Source organism: Mirounga leonina, unplaced genomic scaffold (genome assembly GCF_011800145.1).
Source record: "Mirounga leonina isolate KUSES-001 unplaced genomic scaffold, KU_Mleo_1.0 Mir_170, whole genome shotgun sequence".
In the NCBI taxonomy this organism is placed as follows: Eukaryota; Metazoa; Chordata; class Mammalia; order Carnivora; family Phocidae; genus Mirounga; species Mirounga leonina.
In genome coordinates this window covers 35,400,533-35,424,694 of record NW_023270433.1, presented here as the reverse complement: position 1 = coordinate 35,424,694, position 24,162 = coordinate 35,400,533, and the positions used below count along the sequence as shown (strand labels likewise).

Genomic DNA, 24,162 nt, shown 5'->3' with positions numbered 1-24,162 from the left:
GGGGGAGTGGGAGAGGGAGAAGCAGGCTCCCCGCAGAGCAGGGAGCCCGATGCGGGGCTCGATCCCAGGACCCGGGATTCATGACCTGAGCCGAAGGCAGACGCTCAACGACTGAGCCACCCAGGCGCCCCAGAAGTTCATTTCCGTACTCAGAAGTAAGTCTGCTACGAATGCAGCTACTCCACATTATTCTCCAGGCCTATTTGATTTGGAGGCAGGAAGAAAGAAGAGATGATTTCTATCAGTTAATCATTTGTTTCACATTCCGTTTTCCTGACCCAACAAAGCATGTTGGTCAGTCTTGCCTTTGCCTTTGCCTAGAGGTTTTTAGGATTTCTCCCTGGAAGCCCTAGGGTCCCCTGGAAGGGCCTTTGGGGACCCCCACAGTGGAGAGAGAGATTTGGAGTGTGTAGGCTTTAGGCCTCCCTGCTTCAACCAGAGTGGCTCTGTTTTATGTATGAGGGCCAAAAAAGCTCGAAACCGCTGCTCTAACCCTTGTCCCACATCCTGAAATGTCTTTCTTGCTGCCTTAGCCCTCTGCAGAGGTATGTTGGCAATGATTTTAACAAAATTATGAGCCCCTCAAGTCGGGCTCTTAACCCATGAACATCCAGCACAGTGCTTTATACACAGAAGGATGCTTGTGGTTTGATTATTGCTTGCTTGCTTGACTAACTCCTGAGGTGATATTAATTAATGGCCTCGGGATGCTTCTAGATCAGGGAGAAGTATACAGGAGTCATCCATAGTTTTACTTTCCACAGTTTCAGTTAACCCATGCACATTCAACCATGGTCCTTCTGGAAACAGATGATCCTCCTCCAAGCAGATGATCCTCCTCCTGACAATTATCAAAGGGTCAGTAGCTTAGTGCTCCCATCACAGTGCCTATGTCTTTCATCTCATTCCATCTTATCACAGAGGCATTTTACCATCTTACATCAATACAAGAAGGGTAAGTGCAGTACAATAAGACGTACCGAGAGAGACCATATTCACATAACTTTTATTATAGTATATTATTAAAATTTTATTATCAGTTATTGTTAATCTCTTGCTATGCCTAATTTATAAATTAGACTACCATAGGTATGTATGATAGGAAAAAAGCATGGTATATATAGGGTTCGGTGCTATCCATGGTTTCAGGCATTCACTAGGGGTCGTAGAACATATCCCCTGCAGATAAAGGGGGACTACTGTATAGTATGTCATTAGTTTATTTGATTTGTTATGACTTGACCACTTCTGACCTTTCCTACTGGAATCAGTCGTGCAGTTTGCGGTGAAAACATGGACAAAGGTATTACCTAACATAGGGTTGTTGCTGATGTAGAGGATATCTGACTAGGTCACAAGCAAAAGTACTTCCTGTTGATTTCCAAAGAGTGTCCTGAGGTAGGCAGGGTAATTATTGGGAAAGACTGGGGGCAGAGGTCTACTGAGATCACATAGTCTTATCTATTCTTAAATACTGCTTGCTTTCACTAAAAATTACCTGCCTAGATAGTTTCCAAAACTATTCAGTGTCTTGACTGTGGAAAGTGCAGATCTTTTTCTTCACTGAGGTACACTTAAAACAACATCCAAGCTGTTTATCTGCAGCCTCCAGTATACATCTGAATATCTTTTGGGTTTTTTTTTTTTTTTGGCTTTATTTTGTTTTTAATTAACATATGTTTTAATGAAAGCTATATATACATTTAGTTTTTTTAAAAAACCAAATAATAGAAGAGGGACATTTAGTGGGAAGACTGGCAAAATCCAAATAGTTTGCAAGTTTAGTTAATAGTAATGTGTTCAGTGTTAATTTCTTTGTTTTAATAAATGAGGATTATGTAAAATGGTAACAGGGAACTGGTTGAAGGACATACAGGAACTCTCTAAACAATCTTTGATAGTTCAAAAATTAGGGGCGCCTGGGTGACTCAGTTGTTAAGCGTCTGCCTTCGGCTCGGGTCACGATCCCAGGGTCCCAGAATCGAACCCAACATCGGGCTCCCTGCCTGGCGGGAAGCCTGCTTCTCCCTCTCCCACTCCCCCTGCTTGTGTTCCCTCTCTCGCTGTGTCTCTCTCTGCCAAATAAATAAATAAAATCTTTTAAAAAAAATTATTTCAAAATAAATAGTTAATTTTGGGGCACCTGGGTGGCTCAGTCAGTTAAGTGTACGACTCTTGATTTCGGCTCAGGTCTTGATCTCAGACCATGCCGGGCCTGGAGCCTACTTAAAAAAATAAAAATAAAATAGGGGCGCCTGGGTGGCTCAGTCGTTAAGCGTCTGCCTTCGGCTCAGGTCATGATCCCAGGGTCCTGGGATCGAGCCCCGCATCGGGCTCCCTGCTCGCCGGGAAGCCTGCTTCTCCCTCTCCCACTCCTCTTGCTTGTGTTCCCTCTCTCGCTGTCTCTCTCTCTCTGTCAAATAAATAAATAAAATCTTTCAAAAAATAAATAAATAAATAAAAATAAAAATAAAATAGTTATTTTTCTAAAATTGAAAATTATTCCAAAATAAATAGTTAATTTTAAAAAGTTTATACACAGCAATAAAGGTCTTCACAATGAAGACAAGCCAAATAATGCCAGATATGAGACAATCTGAGCATCAAAATCAATACCAGCAATAGGTTATGACCCATTCAATTGAAAAGATAAGCCCAAGATTCTATACTGATACTGAAGGAAGTGAGGGAGGGAGGGAAAAGGGAAAGAAGAAGGAAAGAAAAGAAATTTTTCTTGTATTAGAATGCCAACTAATAAATGTAGAAAGAATAATAGCTGATTCAGACAAAACTCATCAATGGATGTTAGCATTTTTTTTTAAGGATTTTATTTATTTATTTGTCAGAGAGAGCAAGCACAAGCTGGGGGAGCGGCAGGCAGAGGGAGAGGGAGAAGCAGGCTCCCCACTGAGCAAGGAGCCCAATGCGGGACTTGACCCCAGGATCATGACCTGAGCCACAGGCAGTCGCCCAACCGACTGAGCCACCCAGGCACCCCAGATGTTAGCATTTAAAAAAAATTTTTTTAAAGATTTTATTTATTGAGAGAGAGAGAGAAGGAGCAGGGGGCAGGGGGCGGGTGTGGGGGGTAGAGGGACAGGGACAAGCAGGCTCCTTGCTGAGCAGGGAGCCAGACATGGGGCTCCATCCCAAGACCCTGGGATCATGACCTGAGCCAAAGGCAGACACTTAACTGAGCCACCCAGGCCCCCCAGATACTAGCATTTTTAAAGAGCAATAGCAATGCTTTACATTTCTGTTAAACACTTACAGTTTATAGAGCACTTTCACACACTGTTTTGAGTAGGCCACTGTTCACATCTCTCGCTGGGGGTATAATGTATCTCCCTTTAGCCTTCACGTTCTTTTTTTCACCTCGTGACCTCCCATAAAACAGCCTGGTCCAGGAATAGGAATGCTTAGTAGCCAGTAGTTATATTCATTTACGTTTTATTTTTACCACCCCTAGATCTCTCTAATAATGTCTTGCTATTTGATTATCTTTGAGATTTTATCCTTTATTTAAAACATTTCACACATACACACATAGCTTATATTCTGTATCTGACATTTTTAATACCTGAAGTATGGGGCGCCTGGGTGGCTCAGTCGTTGAGCGTCTGCCTTCGGCTCAGGTCATGATCCCGGGGTCCTGGGATCGAGCCCCACATCGGGCTCCCTGCTCGGCGGGAAGCCTGCTTCTCCCTCTCCCACTCCCCCTGCTTGTGTTCCCTCTCTCGCTGTGTCTCTCTCTGTCAAATAAATAAATAAAATCTTAAAAAAAAAAAAAAATACCTGAAGTGCTTGCAGTTTAAATCTGTTATTTGTTTTCTCTGTTATTCATTCATGGTGTCTTGCTTCACATGTATTTGTGATCCTTGATATAAATTACTTTTGTTTGTTCTGTAATTTTGAGAATCCTATCTACTTAAGCTGGGGTAGTTTCCTCCAGTGAAAATTTGTATCTGCTTCTCCCCAAAAGTTGGGGGGAAACCACCAGCCCTGGATCACTTGAACATACTTCAAGAGTGTCAGCTTAATGTGGAAGTCTCAGTTTAACTCCCCACCTTTTAGTCATCCAAGGCTTGTCATTCTGACCACAATTAGAATGTTTGGGGAATTGGCCCACAAGGAACCCTGGCCCTCCTTGCTTACTCCACAGCTCATGATGTTTCCCCTTTTTTGGGATGGAGGAGTAGCCTTGGAGATTTCTCCTATTTACCTTGAGCCCTGAGATGCTTTAAAAGATATATGTTCTACAGGATCTAGTTTTTTTGCAGTAGAAAGGACTTCCTTAATATCTTGTTCACCATATTCAGGAAGAAGCAGTCTCTCTGTACATTTTGATAGCCTACTTTTTTTTATTAGCTTTTAAGCCTTTTCTATACCAGCCCTCGTAAATATCCTATTCTATTGGACATTTAGGATATTTTTAATTTTTTGCTATTGCAAGTAATACTGCAGTGAACATCATTGTAGAAATGTAAGGTAAATCGGGGGTTGAGGATATTGAGAAAAAGTGTAACTTATTCTGGGCAAGGGTTGCAAACTCAAATGCTTTATAGGATCCTGGAAAATAATGGAAATGAATAAAGTGAACCAGTGAAGCTGCAAAAGACCATAAGGAGTGGTGGGAACGTGTCAACCTGAAGGGCACATGCCTATCTCATGAAGGCAGCCACTTCTCAACTCCAGCCATTTGTTACCATCTAGAAACGAGAGCCTGGTATGGTCAATTCTGATTCTTCAAGCAAGATAAACTGGAAATCCAGATGATTATTTTATTATATCTATATCTATATAGATAGATATAGATATAGATATATCTCCAAAATGTTTATGGTGGCATTTTTACTGTGCAAGCCACATAAAACCTGTTGACACACAAGATGTGACTGTCAGGCTGTCACTTTGCAATGTATGTTCTAGGATCATGACTGGGAATAAACGGTAGGAAAGTGCTGACTAAAGACACAGCTGCTTAGTCATCTTTCCATCCTCAGTATGAAAATGGAGAGAAATGACGGGTTAAGAGTTTAAGATCTTGGCATTGAGGATTTTTTTTTTTACTAAGGCTCAGCCTTTTGGTTTTCATCTTCCTTCCTTCCTTCCTCTCCTCCTCCTCGTCAGATGTGCTGTTCTCAGGCTAAACTAAGCTCCCCCAAAGAGCTTGGGTCCAGCTAGCCTGCTGGGCTGGCGATCCAGTAGCTTCATCAAATAAACATCATTGGTGCCCTACTAAGTTCCAAGGCTTTGTGCTAACAATTATTTATCAACATATAAGACACAGCCCCACACTGCAAAAGTGTGCTTTCATCAAGAGATAAATAACAAAATAAACTGGCCAATGTTTGGTACCAAATGAGTTGTGCAGACAATTGGTATTGAAGAAGTTCAGAAGAAAATTTCCATGTTTAAGAAAAGCTTCTAGACATGTTAGAATTTGAGCTAGGTCCTTAAAAAAAAACAAGGGAAATAGGAAGAGAGCATTCCAGATATCTTCCCAGGGGAGTGAGCCAAAACTCAGAATTCTGAATAAATTTGGCATGTGACGGAACATGGTTGGATAAGTAGGAAGGAACTTTGAATGTCACATCAAGGAATTTGGATTATCCTGTAGGCAGTAGGGAGCCATTGAAGACTCTTTTTAGTAATAAGGTGACATATTGAAGGCAGTGCTTTGAGGAGATTGATCTTGTGTCATCATATAGGATAGCTGGGAGGAAAGAGCCAGAATGAAAGCCATAAAACTAGTAGAAAGACTATATAATAATTCAGAGGAGAGATTAGTGCAGCTCTGAATTAGAACAATAGGAGTAGGGGTGGGAACTTGAGAGGCAATATAATGAGTGGTTAAGAACACTGACTTTGGAATCAGACAGATCTGTATCTGAATCTCAGATCAGATATTTACTGACTGTGTTACCTTAGGAAGATGATTTAACATCCCTGAACCTCAATTCTCATCCATGAAATAGAGATAATAATACTTAGTTTAGAAAGTGGTTATATAGGTTAAATGAGATGATGTAAGTAAGTGCTTAGCATAATAGTTGGAATATAGTAAAAGTACAATAAATTATTAGATCCATGCCTAAAACACTGGAAAAAAGACTCGGCATGACTTGGTGATTGTCTGAATGTAAAGAGAGAGTCCAGATGACTCTTGGTATTTTCAAGCTTGTGTTACTGATAGTCTAAAGAAAGCTGATTTAAAATAGAAAAATCAGTTTGACTTTAGATATGTTGAATTTGGGGTAATGGTAAGAAGTGTATAGTAGGCTATTAGAGATTTGATTCTGGAAATTTGGGAAGAATTTTGGGGTTTTGGGGTAATGGTAAGAAGTGTATAGTAGGCTATTAGAGATTTGATTCTGGAAGTTTTGGAAGAATATAAGATTTGGAAATTAGCATAATGGGAAGGGCCAAACACTTCTCAAGTTTCACCTTTTTTTGGTAAGATTTTATTTATTTGACAGAGAGAGACACAGCGAGAGAGGGAACACAAGCAGGGGGAGTGGGAGAGGGAGAAGCAGGCTTCCCGCCGACCAGGGAGCCCAATGCGGGGCTTGATCCCAGGACACTGGGATCATGACCTGAGCCGAAGGCAGACGCTTAACAACTGAGCCACCCACGTGCCCCTATTTTCAACTTTTTGAGGAACCTCCATACTGTTTTCCAGAGTGGCTGCACCAGCTTGCATTCCCACCAATAGTGTAAGAGGGTTCCCCTTTCACTGCATCCTTGCCAGCATCTGTCATTTCCTGACTCATTAATTTTAGCCATTCTGACTGGTGTGAGGTGATATCTCATTGTGGTTTTGATTTGTATTTCCCTAATGCCAACTGATGTTGAGCATTTTTTCATGTGTCTGTTGGCCATTTGTATGTCTTCTTTGGAAAAATGTCTGTTCATGTCTTCTGCCCATTCCTTGATTGGATTATTTATTCTTTGAGTGTTGAGTTTGATAAGTTCTTTATAGATTTTGGATACTAGCCCTTCATCTGATATGTCATTTGCCAGTATCTTCTCCTATTCTGTCAGTTGTCTTTTGGTTTTGCCGACTTGTTTGGGATCAAGATAATGCTGGCCTCATAGAATGAGTTTGGAAGTTTTCTGTGCAAAAGCTTTTTATCTTGATATTTTTATCTTGAAATCCTAGTAGTTCATTTTTGCCCTTGCTTCCCTTGCCTTTGGAGACATGTCTAGCAAGAAGTTGCTGCAGTCGAGGTCATAGAGGTTGCTGTCTGTGTTCTCCTCTAAGATTTTGATGGATTCCTGTCTCACAATTAGGTCTTTCATTCATTTTGAGTCTGTTTTTGTGTATGGTGTAAGGAAATGGTCCAGTTTCATTCTTCTGCATGTGGCTGTCCCATTTTCCCGACACCACTTGTTGAAGAGACTTTTTTCCATTGGATAGTCTTTCTGCTTTGTCGAAGATTAGTTGACCATACAGTTGAGGGTCCATTTCTGGGCTCTCTATTCTGTTCCATTGATCTATGTGCCTGTTTTTGTGCCAGTACCATACTGTCTTGATGATGACAGCTTTGTAATAGACCTTGATGTCTGGAATTGTCATGCCTCCAGCTTTGGTTTTCTTTTTTCAACATTCCTTTGGCTGTTCGGGGTCTTTTCTGGTTCCAAACAAATTTTAGGATTGTTTGTTCCAGCTCTGTGAAAAATGCTGATGGTATTTTGATAGGGATTGCAGTAAATGTATAGATTGCTTTGGATAGCATAGACATTTTAACAATATTTGTTCTTCCTATTTATGAGTTTTCCCATTTCTTTGTGTCTTCCTCAATTTCTTTCCTAAGTGTTCTATAGTTTTCAGAGTACAAATCCTTTTCCTCTTTGATTAGGTTTATTCCTAGGTATCTTATGGTTTTTGGTGCAATTGTAAATGGGGTCAATTCCTTGATTTCTCTTTCTTCTGTCTCGTTAGCATATAGAAATGCAGCGGACTTCTGTGCATTGATTTTATATCCTGTGACTTTGCCAAATTCCTGTATCAGTTCTAGCAAATTTTTGGTGGCGTCTTTTGGGTTTTCTACATAGAGTATCATGTCGTCTGCAAAATGTGAAAATTTGACCTCTTCTTTGCCGATTTGGATGCCTTTTATTTCTTTTGGTTGTCTGATTGCTGAGGCTATGATTTCCAGTATTTGTTGAAATACAGTGGGGAGAGTGGACATCCCTGTCATGTTCCTGATCTTGGGGGGAAGCTCTCAGTTTTTCCCCATTGAGGATGATATTTGGTGTGGGTCTTTCGTATATGGCTTTTATGAAAATGAGGTATGTTCCCTCTATTCCTGCACAATGGAGAGGGGTTTTTTTTTTATTTTTTTTTTAATTTTTATATTTTCATGAGAGACAGAGAGAGAGAGAGAGGCAGAGGGAGAAGCAGGCTCCCAAGGAGCAGGGAGCGCCATGCAGGACTCGATCCCAGGACCCTGGGATCATGACCTGAGCCAAAGGCAGATGCTTAACCATCTGAGCCACCCAGGCGCCCTAATGGAGAGTTTTTATCAAGAAAGGATGCCGTATTTTGTCAAATGCCTTTTCTGCATTTATTGAGAGGATCATATGGTTCTTGTCCTTTCTTTTATTAATGTGTATATCACATTGATTGATTTGTAAATGTTGAACCATTCCTGCAGCCCAGGAATAAATCCCACTTGGTCATGGTGAATAATCCTTTTAATGTACAGTTGGATCCTATTAGCTAGTATCTTGGTAAGAAGTTTTACATCCGTGTTTATCAGGGATATTGGTCTGTAATTCTCCTTTTTAGTGGGGTCTTTGTCTGGTTTTGGGATCAAGACAATGCTGGCTTCATAGAATGAGTTTGGAAGTTTTCTTTCCATTTTTATTTTCTGGAACAGTTTCAGAAGAATAGGTATTAATTCCTCTTCAGATATTTGGTAGAATTCCCTGTGAAGCCATCTGGCCCTGGACTCTTTGTCTTTTGGGAGATTTTTGATTACTGATTCAATTTCTTCACTGGTTATGGTTCTGTTCAGCTTTTCTACTTCCTCCTGTTTCAGTTTTGGTAGTTTATATGTCTCTAGGAATGCATCCATTTCTTCCAGATTGCCTAATTTTTTGGCATATAGTTGCTCATAATATGTTCTTATAATTGTTTGTATTTCTTCAGTGTTGGTTGTGATCTCTCCTCTTTCATTCATGATTTTATATATTTGGGTCCTTTTTCTTTTCTTTTTGATAAGTCTGGCCAAGAGTTTATCAATCTTATTTCTTCTTTCAAAGAGCCAGCTCCTAGTTGTGTTGATCTGTTCTACTGTTCTTTTGGTTTCTAGTTCATTGATTTCTGCTCTAATCTTTATTAATTCTCTTCTCCTGCTGGATTTAGGCTTTATTTGCTGTTCTTTCTCCAGCTCCTTTAGGTGTAAGGTTAGGTTGTGTACTTGAGACCTTTCTTGTTTCTTGAGAAAGGCTTGTATTGCTGTATACTTCCCTCTTAGGACTGCCTTTGCTGCATCCCAAAGGTTTTGAACAGTTGTGTTTTCATTTTCACTTGTTTCCATGAATTTTTAAAATTCTTCCTTGGGGTGCCTGGGTGGCTCAGACGGTTAAGCGTCTGCCTTCCGCCCAGGTCATGATCCCAGAGTCCTGGGATCAAGCCCCACATCGGGCTCCCTGCTCGGCGGGGAGCCTGCTTCTCCCTCTCCCTCTGCCTGCTACTTCCCCTGCTTGTATACTCTCTTTCTGTCAAAGATAAATGAAAAATCTTTAAAAAAAAATTAAAATAAAATTCTTCTTTAATTACCTGGTTGACCAATTTGTTCTTTAGTAGGATGCTCTTTAACCTCAATGTATTTGAGATCTTTCCAAATTGATTGAGTTCCAGTTTCAAAGCATTGTGGTCTGAAAATGTGCAGGGAATGATCCGTCTTTTGGTACTGGTTGAGACCTGATTTGTGACCCAGTATGTGATCTATTCTGGAGAGTGTTCTATGTGCACTCGAGAAGAATGTGTATTCCGTTGCTTTAGGATGGAATACTCTGAATATATCTGTGAAGTCCATCTGGTCCAGTGTGTCATTCAAAGCCCTTGTTTCCTTGTTGATCTTCTGCTTAGATGATCTGTCCATTGCAGTGAGTGGGGGGGTTAAAGTCCCCTACTATTACTGTATTATTATTGATGTGTTTTTTATTAAACAATGAAGAAAGAATGTTGTAAGAAGAGGTACTGGGAGGTTAGTATTATAGAAGTCAAAGGGAGAAGAGGGTTTCAATAAGAGAAGATGGCTAAATATCAGAGAATTTAAGTAATTTAAGTTCAAAACTAAACAAATTCAGACAGTCCAAGTGACTTCTGGTGGTTAAGAAATGGTTAAGGAGAAAGTAAAGTTAACATAGTCTATTCTGCTAAGAACTTTTGTGTTTGAAAAAAAAAAAGAAAGGGAATTGTCTGAGGTCCTTGGGTTGACATGCCAGCGATACCAGAAATGCCTCTGCTTTCTGCACACCTGAAATTCCACCATCCCCACCCAGTTACACAGCCTTCAAAGACTTCTGTCTCTGTGGAGCTGAGCAACACTGTTCACTGGGCTGCTGCTGCTGCTTTTTAGCAGTTTTATTGAGAGATAATGGATGTACCATGTTTCATCAGTTAAAGTATACAATTTAGTTGTTTTTAGCATATTCACAGAGTTGAGCAACCATCACCACAATCTAATTTTAGAACATTTGCATCATCGCACAAAGAAATCCCATACCTGTTAACAATCACTCTCTATTTTCCCCTTCCCCAGGTCCCTGGCAACCACTAACCTACTTTTTGTCTCCATAGATTTGCCTAATCTGGACATTTTGGACATTTCATATAAATGAAGTCAAACCATATGGGACCTTTTGTATTTGGCTTCTTTCACTTAGCATAATGTTTTCAAGGTTCATCTATGTCATAATGTGTTTTAGTACTTCATTCCTTTTTTTGTTGAATAATATTCCATTTTATGAACATACCACATTTTATTTATCCATCCATTGAAAGACACTTGGGTTGTTCCCACCTTTTGGCTATCATGAATAATGCTGTGAACATTAATATACAAGCTTCTGTGTGAACATATGTTTTCATTTCTTTTGGGTATATATCTAGGAGTAGAATTTCTGGGTCATATGGTAACTCTATATTTAACATTTTAAGGAACTTCCAGACTGTTTTCCAAAGTGATTACACCATTTTACAATCCTCCCAGTGATGTATGAGGGTTCTGATTTCTCTACATCATCAACACTTGTTATTGTCTGTCTTTTAGACTTTAGCCATTCTAGTACAGTGGAGTGGTATCTCATTTTAGCTTTGGCTTGCACTTCCCTAATAACAAATGATGTTGGGATTCTTTTAATGTGTTTATTGACCATTTTTATGTCTTCTTTGGAGAAATATCTAGTCAAATCCTTTGCCCATTTTTTAATTGAGTTATAAGTCTTTTTATTGTTGAGGTGTAAGAGTTCTTTATATATTCTGGATAGAAATCCCTTATCAGAAATATGATTTGCAAGTATTTTCTCTCATCCTGTGGGTTGTCTTTTCACTATCTTGATTGTGTCCTTTGAAGCACAAAAGCTTTAAATTCTGGGACACCTGGGTGGCTCAGTCGTTAAGCGTCTGCCTTTGGCTCAGGTCATGATCCCAGGGTCCTGGGATCAAGCCCCACGTCGGGCTCCCTTCTCAGTGGGAAGCCTGCTTCTCCCTCTCCCACTCCCCCTGCTTGTGTTCCCTCTCTCGATGTCTCTCTCTCTGTCAAATAAATAAATAAAATATTTTTTAAAAAAAGCTTTAAATTCTTACAAAGTCCACTTTATGTTTTCTTTTGTCACTTGTACTTTTGGTATTGTGTCTAAAAATACATTGCCTAACTCAAGGTTATGAAGAGTTATTCCTTTTTTTTTTTTAAGCTTTCAATAGACCTTTTTCTCCCCCCACCAAGGTGAACAGCAAGGGTCTTCTCTTCTAAGCCTTTTGAGTCAGATCTGTCTACCACTCACTCTCATTTACACTCAAGGCACATTTCTTTTTATACTACTCTTGTTCAACAGGACTTTGGCTAACCACCCTGTATCTGCCAACCACTATGCTAGGTTTTGTGGGAAACACAAAATAAAAATGATTCTGTCTTACACACTGGGTATTGGGCAAAGATGAATTTAACTTGGACTTGGCAGTTAAAAGAAACATTAAGGTAGATATGAAAAAAGAACATTAAACATATCAAAGGGCAAATGATTTACTTAATCAAAATTATGGACTGATGCTACTTTTTGATGAAGTTTGCATCAGTATACAATGAAATGAGAAAAATAACGATGATATGCTTTCTCTTATGCAATGATTATAGTTGACGTAAAGTTTTATTATTTTTTTTTTAATGATGCTATTTGTCAACGTAAGAAATTAGCAATCCCATATTAATCTACCGGGTTTTGTGGGATTTTTTTCTTGGCTGTAAAACCAACAACCTGCAGCCACAGGTTCAGAAGACAGAGAGATCTTTTCTGGCTCAGGGGTGACCAGTGAAGACTTGATGGAGGAGTTGATCTGAGCCTTGTAGATTTTGGATAATTCTGAGTAGAGCCAAGTGTAACAGGTAGGAGAATGTGAACAAGGGCAGCAGAGTGGAAATGAGATTATGAAACAGGTTTGAAGGACTACATGATAGGGTGTGGGAAGTAAGGTTGTGTAGAGAGAGAGTAGATAGATAGCCAAGATGGAGGACCTTGAAAGCCAAAATGAGTTTGAACTTGATTCTCTGGTTAATGGGAAACCATTAAAAGGGGCAAGAGGAGTGACATTCTGAAGAAAGGTGGTACTTTAAGGAGATGAATCTGGCAGTAGTGGAAGGTAAATGGCAGGTGAGAATACTAATTAGGAGCCAGTTGAGGTTTATAATATGACAATATTTGTATTTTGTTGCTAGCCAGAAAATAATTTGACCTTTCATCAAAAGCACTATAGATCTTCGGCAGTGGTGGGTGGAACGTAGGTGATGATGTGGCGAAGAAAGCCAAGCACGAAAAATTTGAAAGCTGACACCTTCTACAGGCAACTAGAAACATTTCCTAAGTGGTGGCTCTCCAGTGTGATGCATGGCTTAGCCTCACAGAAATTTCAGGAACAAGACCCTGGGCCTAGAAATCTCACAGTAAGAAGCTAGAACTCCAAGCATTGGGTCATGGAGAATGACTTTGTCCTAACCTAAAGCTGCTTATCCAACCTACTTCGAGGTCTCTATTAGGGGAGAGGGAAGTACAGCTATACCTCAGAGATACTGCAGGTTCTGTTCCAGATCACCGCAATAAAATGAATATTGCAAAAAAGCAAGTCAAATGAATATTTTTGTTTCCCAGGACATATAAAAGTTATGTTTATACTATACTGTAGTCTGTTAAGTGTGCAATAGCATTATGTCTTTAAAAATGTACATACCTTCGGGCGCCTGGGTGGCTCAGTCGTTAAGTGTCTGCCTTTGGCTCAGGTCATGATCCTGGGGTCCTGGGATTGAGTCCCACATCGGGCTCCCTGCTCAGCAGGAAGCCTGCCTCTCCCTCTCCCACTCCCCCTGCTTGTGTTCCTGCTCTAGCTATCTCTCTCTCTGTCAAATAAATAAATAAAATCTTAAAAAAAAAAAAATCTTTAAAAAAAAAATAAAATAGGGGCGCCTGGGTGGCTCGGTTGGTTGGGCGACTGCCTTCGGCTCAGGTCATGATCCTGGAGTCCCGGGATCGAGTCCCGCATCGGGCTCCCTGCTCGGCAGGGAGCCTGCTTCTCCCTCTGACCCTCCCCCCTCTCATGTGCTCTCTGTCTCTCATTCTCTCTGTCTCAAATAAATAAATAAAATCTTTAAAAAATAATAATAAATAAAATAAAATAAAATAAAAATGTACATACCTCCAAAAAAAATGTACATACCTTAATTAAAAAATACTTTATTGCTAAAAATGCTAGCCATCATCTGAGCTTTCAATGAGTTGTAATCTTTTTGCTGGTAGAATGTCTTGCCCTAGATGTTGATGGCTGCTGACTGATCAGGGTGGTGGTTGCTGAAGGTTGGGGTGGCTGGGGCAAGTTCTTAAAATAAGACAACAAAAGGGGCGCCTGGGTGGCTCAGTTGGTTAAGCATCTGACTTCAGCTCAGGTCGTGATCTCGGGGTCCTGGGATCAAACCTTGTATCATGCTCCCCGGTTGGCAGGCAGGCAAACTGCTTGTCCCTCTGCTCCCTCCCCCACTTGTAATCATGCATGTGCTCTCTCTCTCTCTCTCTCTCAAATAAGTAAAATCTTTAAAAAAAAACAGGGGCACCTGGGTGGCTCAGTTGGTTGGGCGACTGTCTTCGGCTCGGGTCGTGATCCCGGAGTCCTGGGATCGAGTCCCACTTTGGGCTCCCGGCTCAGCGGGGAGCCTGCTTCTCCCTCTGACCCTCCCCTCTCATGCTGTTTCTCACTCTCTCTCTCAAATAAATAAAATCTTTTTAAAAATAAATAAATAAATAATAAGACAACAGTGAAGTTTACCGCATCAACTGACTCTTCCTTTCACAATCAATTTCTCAGTAGCATTCGATGCTGTTTGATAGCATTTTACCCACAGAATTTCTTTTGAAATTGGAGTCAATTCCCTCAAACTTTGCAGCTGCTTTATTAACTAAGTTCATGTAATTTCTAAATTCTTTGTTGTCATTTCAGCAGTCTCCACGGCATCTTCACCAGGAGTAGATTCCATCTCAAGAAGCCATTTTCTTTGCTCATCCATTAAAGTTTTATCTGGAGATTATAACACTTCAGACGCATCTTTAGGCTCCACTTCTAATTCTAGTTCCCTTGCTGTTTCCATCACATCTGCACTTAATTCCTTCACTGAAGTCTTGAACCCTTCAAAGTCATCCATTAGGGTTGGAATCAGCTTCTTCCAGACTCCTGTTAATGTTGATATTTGACCTCTTCCCGTAAATTACGAATGTTCTTAATGGCATCGGGAATGGTGATTTCCAGAAGGTCTTCAATTAACTTTGCCCAGATCCGTCAAAGGAATCACCATCCACGGCAGTTGTAGCCTGACGAAATATATTTCTTAAATAATAAGACTTGAAATTTGAAATGACTACTCAATCCATGGGCTGCAGGGTGGATGTTTTGTTAGCAGGCTTGAAAACAGCATTCATGTCAAATGAAATTCAGTAAAAGGAGGTACGCTTGTATAGTGACACCATATCTGCTGCTTTCAGCCTCCCTGTGAGGATCACTAATGGTCCGATTTAGGAAGCAGACTCCCTCTCTCCTTCTCTTCCTCGCTGTTTCCTGCTTTATGGGCTCAAGGTGCCATGGGCCCTCAAACAGATCAAGGTTAGAGGTAGGTTTGGGGGTCTTCACCCGCTTCTGTTCTCTCTCCAGCTCTGTACATCCCAGTGTATCATCGATGGCCTCATGGGCCTCATAGGGAATAGAAGAAGCAATAAGGGAAAGAAACTACATCTCTTCTGGATCCTGAGTGGTGGCTGCTGTGGTCCTGGCCAGCGGACCCCTGGCTTCTTTCTTTTTTTTTTTTTTGATTTTTTTTTTTAAGATTCTATTTATTTATTTGAGAGAGAGAATGAGAGACAGAGAGCACGAGAGGGAAGAGGGTCAGAGGGAGAAGCAGACCCCCCGCTGAGCAGGGAGCCTGATGCGGGACTCGATCCCGGGACTCCAGGATCATGACCTGAGCCGAAGGCAGTCGCCCAACCAACTGAGCCACCCAGGCGCCCCCCTGGCTTCTTTCTAGGGACCTGAAATCCAAGGGCTTGGCTGTGGAATACAGATACTGGTCAACACTGGGAGGAGACCTAGACCGGGCTAGTCCTCGGGGGGCCAACCGCAGCTTGCGACTGTCTCTGCATTCCAGGGCGGCCGCAGGGAGCAGTGGCATGAAGCGGACAGTGTTGCTGCTGGCTCTCCGGCTGGCTCTGGCTGTGGCTTCTCCACTGTTCACTGATCCCCACAGAACTGGCCCAGAGCCTGAGGAAGGGGGAGCTTGGAGGAGGTGAAGGGCTCTGTAGGGCTACGGGTAGAACTGAGATTTTTCTCTGGCTGAGGGGAGACCGCTCCCTTTCCCTAGGAAAATGAGCTTCCTGGCCCCTCAGCCTGGCCAAATGGATTCTGCCTCATTACAGGCCCAGCCGGACCCCGCTCAGCACTTGTCCAAAAGCTAATGTAGGTGAAAGGAGAAGGTTCTATTCCGGCCACACTAACAGGCCCCCTGAAAATCCAGGGAATGAATCGGACCCTGTGTTCGGAAGGGGCCTGTAGGCAGCCTGGTCCTAAGGCTCACGACCACCCTGTGTAGAGAAACCTGCCTATGGCCCAGTCTCCCTTTTCTCCCAAGAGGCACGCCCTCAAAGCCTCGTGCTGAGTCGCGCTGGGATCCACAAGGACTCGGCCTGCTGGTAGACCGACGACTGGTCCTTGCAGCCTCTCTTCAAGGTTTCAGGAACCCCCTCCCAGGCTGGCTGCTCCACCCTGAGGCTAGTCTGGAATCTTAGTGAAAGGAAAAAGCTGGAAAACAAGGAGTCATTCAGAGTGGGTTGAAGAGAAGAGGGAGAGGTTTCTGGCTAAGACCTAAAAGGAGGGGCCTAAAGGGAAGGAAGGAAGCTCTAAGCCTCTGCCCAGACTTTTCCCCTGAGACTCCTAAGGACCAGGGAGAAGCCAGGTCCGGCTCTCTCCCCCGTTTTCTTTGCCGCCTCGAGAGTTCTCAGCCTCCGGCACGGACTCCTTTCTCTCCCCTCCCCCTTCCCTAGGCTAAGGGGCCCCCAGGGCCTGGCAGGGAGGGAGGCTGGGCGGCTGTACCGTGGGCAGGCCTGCTCCTCTCCCTTCCCCCTTCCCAGAGCAGCAACGTCACCGCAGCCCCAGCACGGCCACCACCGGCGGCGGCGGGCGGCGGCGAGCAGAGGCGCTGCGATTGCGCAGCCTCCCTGCATTCGCAACGATGCCATTGTATTAGCAGAAATCAGATCTTAGGAAATCGGTTCCGTTCCCCCTGTGTGGCCCCGTGGAACAGTGCCTCGGCTGGAACTGTCAAGGTAGAGCTTGGTTGGAGTGCAAAAGGAACAGAAGCCTCCGGGTGCAGCTCAAGGCTCCTAACAGAGGTATGGCTCAGCGGAGCTGGGGGAGGGGCAGGGCAGAGCCGCTAGGATAACCGAGCAGCACATTTGGGCCCTGGCTTCTGAGGGTTGGCTTTGTCTTTCCGAGAGAGAGAGAGAGAGAGAGAGAGAGCGAGAGAGAGAGAGCAAGCATGAGAGCAAACATTAGCCAGGCTCGTCCTTGCATATATTTGGGCTGTGGTGCAGAGGCTTGGGCTAATGCTGTCTTGTCAAGAAGCAGAAGATCCCCTCCTTCCTTTCTGGGCATTTCTAATGAGGCTGCTATAGTGTGGGCCAGGGTGGAGGGGTTCAGATCTAGGAACAAAGGCTTAATGGGAGGAGACACCCCTGAAGCTATCATAAGTTTATGATGGAGAAAATGCAGGGATTCAAGCAGCTTTCAAGAGGAGGGGCTGGGAAGCATCCATCCCATTCTTTTTCCTCCATACACAAACATTCATACCCATAGACACACATACCATATCTTCTGGTGCCATGGGAGCCACTAGGCTCTCGGTAAGGATGGAATAAGAAAGAATGTTGATCAAGAGGCTCCACAGTCTATTGGGGGAGCATGGGGAGGTGGTCATTGTAATGCTGAGGGCACCTGACTTGTTATAATCAGTCTCCTTATACAGACCTAGATTCCTAACAGGAAGGGACCTGAGCATAAGCAGGTCCCAAATGTACCCTCTTCCTCTCCTCCCTTCAGTCCTGCTCCAGAGAGGACTCAGACAGGAAAAAGGTTATCCGTCCTACCGATGCTCCTCGTGGGACCTCAGGTCAAGGTCAGATTGTTAGAGATTAGCAACTGAGTACCACCGTCTTCTCAGTCCTCCCACAGAAGGCCAAAAAAAGAGGGAAGGCATTCAATGACTGGCAGAGAGATGCTGATGACTGAAAACAGGGGAAACCCTTCTTCTGGAGTGTAGAACATTTTCCTGCCCAGAGTTACCCTATCGCTGAGCAGATAGAGTTCCTTAAATTCCCATTTCCATTGACCGCCTTGGTGGATGATTCAAAAACATGCTAATAGGAATCAGTGGTTCCACATTGTGCAAATATGTGATTGGGGAATACACTGGGAAGTTGTGGGAGGTTGTTAGTTCCCAGGAAGCATCCAGGAATGTGAACTACAGAACAGGGAAAAGGGGCCTTGGGGACTATGAATGGGGCAGGGAGATGAGGGCCGGGAGCTGTGACAGGCGGTGGATTGAAGAGTGTTTAATAACATTCATATTACTGGGGCGGTAATATGAAAGGGACGATAGGTTCAGAGCATAGAGAAGTGGGTAAATACAAATTATGTAAGTGAAGGCTAGAGTGGGGGCCTATACAGGAAAGGTAGGAAGCAGCTGCCGTGCAGCAGGGTAAATGCCAGGACTTTAGGAAGAGGGTGTGGCCCGGCTCATTTTCTTTGGGAGGCAGTTGTAGTGGAAAGAATTAAGAACTGGGCAGAATTGGGCAGACCTGAGTTTGTGTCTTATCTCAGCTGTGTAATTGTAGGCAAACTACTTACTCTTGCTATGCTTCAGTTTTCTCATGTGTAAAATAGAAATGATTATGCCTCCTTTTACAGATCATAGTGGTGGGGTACCTGCCTGGCTCAGTCGGCTAAGCATCTGACTCTAGATTCCTGCTCAGGTTGTGATCTCAGGGTCATTGAGCCCCATATTGGGTTCTACGCTCTGCAGGGACTCTGCTTGAGATTCTCTCTCTCCCTCTGCCCCCACCCCCCACACTCTCTCACTCTAAAATAAATAAATAAATCATTCAAAAAGTTATAGTGGAAGTAGAGATGATATATGTAAATCACCTGGCATGTAAAAGCTCAGTGAATGATCACTAATAAATAGTATTGTTATGATAGGCCAGGAGACACTCATTTGTGATGGGGGCCAGGAAAAGGGCTCTCATGGAAAGCTCATCCGGTTGTAGAGAGCTAGACTTCCTAACTTGATGCTGGCTGAACCCACCACTATCTACCTAGTAATCACAGCTAGAGGGCCCATTTTCTGAGAGCTTTCTTCCACTTTCTTCCTATTCTGGATTCTCTATTCCTTCCCCATCTTCATCTCCCATGTCTCTCCATTCAATCAGGGTACTCATTCCAGAGTCTGGAATGAGCTCTTCTACCCCATTGTTTTCTCTTCTATTTTATTAGAGCTCATGGACCACAGTATTAAACGTGTATTATTGTAGAACAAGTCACTCCCAAGAAAGAAGTCTAAGAGGTATGTGCTCTGTGGTGTTTGAAATAAAGTCACATGTACAGTATACTCTCATTACATTCTTAACTGATCAGAAGTTAAGATTCCTTAAGATTCCTTAAGATGAAGATGCTGGATTGTGGATGGAGCATTAATTCCTTAAGAATTATTCCATCCAATTAATGGAGCATTAATTCCTTAAGATTCCTCCAAGATTCCTTAAGATTCCTAACTGATTAAAAGTTAAGATTCTTTTTTTTTTTTTTTTTTTAAGATTTTATTTATTTGCGAGAGAGAGAATGAGAGACAGAGAGCATGAGAGGGAGGAGGGTCAGAGGGAGAAGCAGACTCCCTGCCGAGCAGGGAGCCCGATGCGGGACTCGATCCCGGGACTCCAGGATCATGACCTGAGCCGAAGGCAGTTGCTTAACCAACTGAGCCACCCAGGCGCCCCTAAAAGTTAAGATTCTTAATCTGTCTTTATTAACTGAGTGATCTTGGACAAGTCCTTTTGTTTTTTTGGTTGTTGATTTCCTTGTTTTTTAAAATGAAAGTGGCTCTGGCTACTTTGGTGAGTTGTTGTGAGGATCAGGGAGATGACATATATTTAAAAAATGCTTTGCAAAAAATGTGCAAGTTTTGTCAGGGGCAGAGCAGAGGCATGAGCACAAAATCTCATAGGATGTCTGCAGAACTTCACCTTAGTTAGCTGAGCTAGAGTTGTCTGTGAAGGAACTATTGGCAGGCATTTCCCTTGGTTGTGTGGAGATCAGGGAGGAATAAGACCTTCTCTAAGATACAAAAACATAAAATGAATCCACCAGGGATAGTGCTTTACAGTTAAAATAGGATTCAGCACAACCTAAATGTAAAAGCTAAAATTATACAGCTTTCAGGAAAAAAAGGAAAATTTTCTTTATGATCTTGGGATAAGCAAAGATATTTTAGATAGGACACAGAAAGCTTTAACCATAAAAGAAAAAGAAAAGATAAATGCAATTTTGTATAATTAAAAACTTCCATTAATTGAAAAGCACCATTAAGAAAACAAATGGGCAAGCCACAGGCCAAAAGAAAATATTCACAAGACATGTCTGACAAAGGAAATTTTAAAACTCCTACAACTCAATAATAAAAAGACAAATAAGTCTTTAAATGGGTAAAGTAGGAGTCCACAAATAACGGAGCACTTACCATGTTCCAAGCACTATGTATAGGTTCTAGGGACACGGAATTGACTATATCTCAGTTTCTGACCTCAGGGAATGAATTCTAGTCTGGGGGACAGATACATAAACAACATTATAATATAATTGTCTGTACCCTCCAGCCAAAGGTTCTTCATCATCTTCTGTATCCATTTATTCTTTATCCCTGATTTAGAGGATCAGCCTTCTAGACTGTGTGTCACTGTGTTTTTCCATTTCAAAGCATATGTGACTCAGTAGTAGTTTTGTGGATCGAATCATAAGTTCTTATGTGTGTATATTTTATTTGTGAATGCTACTTGAAAATGGTGCTTTAGGGGCGCCTGGGTGGCTCAGTTGTTAAGCGTCTGCCTTCGGCTCAGGTCATGATCCCAGGGTCCTGGGATCGAGCCCCGCATTGGGCTCCCTGCTCGGCAGGGAGCCTGCTTCTCCCTCTCCTGCTTCCCCCTGCTTGTGTTCCCTCTCTCGCTGTGTCTCTCTCTGTCAAATAAATAAAATCTTTAAAAAAAAAAAAAGAAAACGGTGCTTTAAAGAGGGGGGGCGGTTATTCACCGAAGATCAAGTGATGGCTGTAGGCCATAGGTACTCCTAAAATTACTGCTATGTGTACAAGACAGTTTTCTATGCTCCTTTTAGTCCAGGCCTCAGATGATAGCCTTGACTTGGGGAAACCTAGTACTATATGTATGGGGAAGCCGCCCTCTCCAAGCCCTGAACCCAGGTATCTGTGTTGTTTAAAGAAAACAAAATGGGGCACCTGGGTGGCTTGGTCGGTTAAGCATCTGACTCGATTTCAGCCCACGTCATGATCTCAGGGTTGTGAGATCAAGCCCTGTGTCAGGCTCCACTCTGGGTGTGGAACCTGTTCAAGATTCTCTCTCTCTCTCTTTCCCTGTCCCTCTGCCCCCCATCTCTAAAAGAAAGAGAGAGAGAGAGAAAAAACAAAACTGTTTAAATTATGTACATAATAGATATTTATTATATACAAATTAGAAAATATAGATGACTAGGGTTGCTGGAGGGGAGGTGGGTAGAGGGATGGAGTAACTGGGTGATGGGCATTAAGGAGGGCATGTGATGTAATGAGCCCTGGGTGTTGTATGCAACTGATGAATCACTGAACTCTACCTCTGAAACTAGTAATACACTATATGTTAATGAATTGAATTTAAATAAAATTTTAAAAATACAGATGAAACAGAAAGAGTAATATTAAAAATAATCCAAAATCACTCAACAGAGATAAGCACTATTAATATTTTGTTGTATATGCCTTCAAATTTTCTTTCATGCATATTGCTATGGTCTGAATATTTGTGTCCCCCAAAATTCATATGTTGAATCCTAACCCCCAAAGGTAGTGGTAGTAAGAGATAGGGCCTTGGGAGGCGATTAGCTCATGAGGACAAAGCCCTCATGAATGGCGTTAGTGCTCTTACAAAACAGGCTCCAGAGAGATCACTTGTCCCTTACACAATGTGAGGACACAGCTAGAAGGTGCCAGCTATGAACAAGGAAGAGGGCAGAATGCAGCCATTCTGGCACCTTGATCTTGGACTTCCCAGCCTCTGGAACTATGAGAAATAAATCTCTGCTGTTTACAAGACACATAGTCTGGAGATGTTTTGTCATAGCAACCTGAACAGACTAAGACACATACAGACATATATTTATTTACAAAAATGGTGTCATACTCTACATGCTGTTTGTAATCTGCAGTTTTACTTAATATTTTGTGAACATTTTCCCAAGTCAGTAATCATATTAACACATTATTTTAATGATACTCTGCTCTGTACTTTTTTATTGATTGTTATTACTGGAATTTTAAGTTGTTTCCAACTTTCTGTTATCCTTGTAGCATTTTTATTTGAACCCAAGTTTTCTTGGTGAAGGAAGAGAAGAGATGGGGAAGAGTGAAGGGAAAATTATCTCATGTACTTCATAGCTAAACTTCCTAAAAATCCTCTTTATTTCTCTCAACAATATCCCATACTTTAAGGCAGCTGTCTCTCTTTTTTCCTTCTCAGTTTATCTCTGAAAATGCCCAATCCCCTCCACCAGTCAATACCCATTCCCTTCCTCACCTCTCCTTTCCTCTTCTCATAAATCTTAATCTTTTTTTCTATTTTAAAAAAGGCTTTAAATAACAGTTTTGTTAAGATATAATTCACGTACCACAAAAATCCGTAGTTTTGATTTTACTCACAGACTTTCATAATTATCACCACTGTCTGATTTCAGAACATTTTCATCACCCCAGAAAGAACCTCCATTACCCATTAGAAGTCACTCCCCATTCCCCAGTCCTCCAGTCCCTGGCAACCACTAATCTATTTTCTGTTTCTGTGGATTTGCCTATTCTGGACATTTCATATAAATGGAATCATACAACATCATACAAAGAAGCCTTTTATGACTGGCTTCTTTCACTTACCTTTTTGAGGTTCATTCATATTGTAGCATGGATCACTACCTGATTCCTGTTATTGCTAAATAATATTCTGTTGCATGTATATATCAAAATTACTTTTTTAACATCAGTTTTTTTGTTGCAGCTTTAGCTATCTGTCTATCTAACTATCTATTTATTTATCTATCTATCACCTGTCTGTCTACACTGGCGCGCCTGGCTGGCTTAGTTGGTGGAGCACGCAACTCTTGATCTCAGGGTTGTTGGTTCGAGCCCCACTTTGGGTGAAGAGATTACTTAAAAATAGAATCTTAAAAAAAGAAAAGAAAAAAGAGAAACCAAATTTAAAAAATAAAGTAAGCTCTACACCCAGTGTGGGGCTTGAACTTTAGACCCTGAGATCAAGAATCACATGCTCTACCAACTGAGCTAGCCAGGTGCCCCTGTATCACATTATGTTTATCCTCTCCCATATGCAGTGGCATATACAGAATGGACAGAAGGCATATACAACAAAACCAATTCATCTGTTAATGGACAGTGGCTTGCTCCAACCTTTTTTGGCTACTGTGAATGCTGCTATGAATATTAATATACAAGCTTTGGTGTGAACATGTGTTTTCTCTTGGGTATATACCTAGGAGTAGAATTGCTGGGTCATATGGTAACTGTATGTTTAACATTTTAAGGAACTGTCAGATCAGACTGGTTTTCCAAAGTGGCTCCACCATTTTACCATGCCTCCAGCAAGGTTGAGGGTTCCAATATCTCTGCATCCTCACCAACATTTGTTACTGTCTGTCTTTTATCTTAGGCATCGTGGTGGGGATGAAGTGGTATCTCAATGTGGTTTTCATTTCTGTGATGACTAATGATGTTGAGCATCTTTTCATGTGTTTATTGGCCGTTTGTAAGTTTTCTCTGGAGAAATGTCTATTCAAGTTCTTTGCCCAGTTTTTAATTGAGTTATATGTCTTTTTATCGTTGAGTTGTAAGAGTTCTTTTTTTTTTTTAAGATTTTATTTATTTATTTGACAGAGAGAGAGAGAGAGAGACACAGCGAGCTTAACAACCGAGCCACCCAGGTGCCCCGAGTTGTAAGAGTTCTTCATATATTTTGATCAGTAATCTCTTTGCAAATATTTTTTCCCATTTTGTGGGTTGTCTTTTCTTGATGGTATCATTT

General features: G+C 41.9%; 1 protein-coding gene across 3 annotated transcripts in view; it reads left to right on the top strand.

Annotated features, from left to right (window-relative positions):
* RUSC2 (RUN and SH3 domain containing 2) overlaps positions 1-24,162 on the top strand; it is a 72,463-nt gene that overhangs the window by 32,306 nt on the left and 15,995 nt on the right. Inside the window, exon 1 of one of the 3 annotated variants that reach the window (XM_035016370.1) lies at positions 15,756-17,151. The exons of 1 other annotated variant lie outside the window; for it this stretch is intronic. The gene's annotated coding sequence lies outside the window, so the exon portion shown is untranslated. Of the gene's footprint in view, positions 1-15,755; positions 17,152-24,162 lie in introns of those variants that run through there. One more of the 3 variants, XM_035016373.1, reaches the window with a different exon arrangement.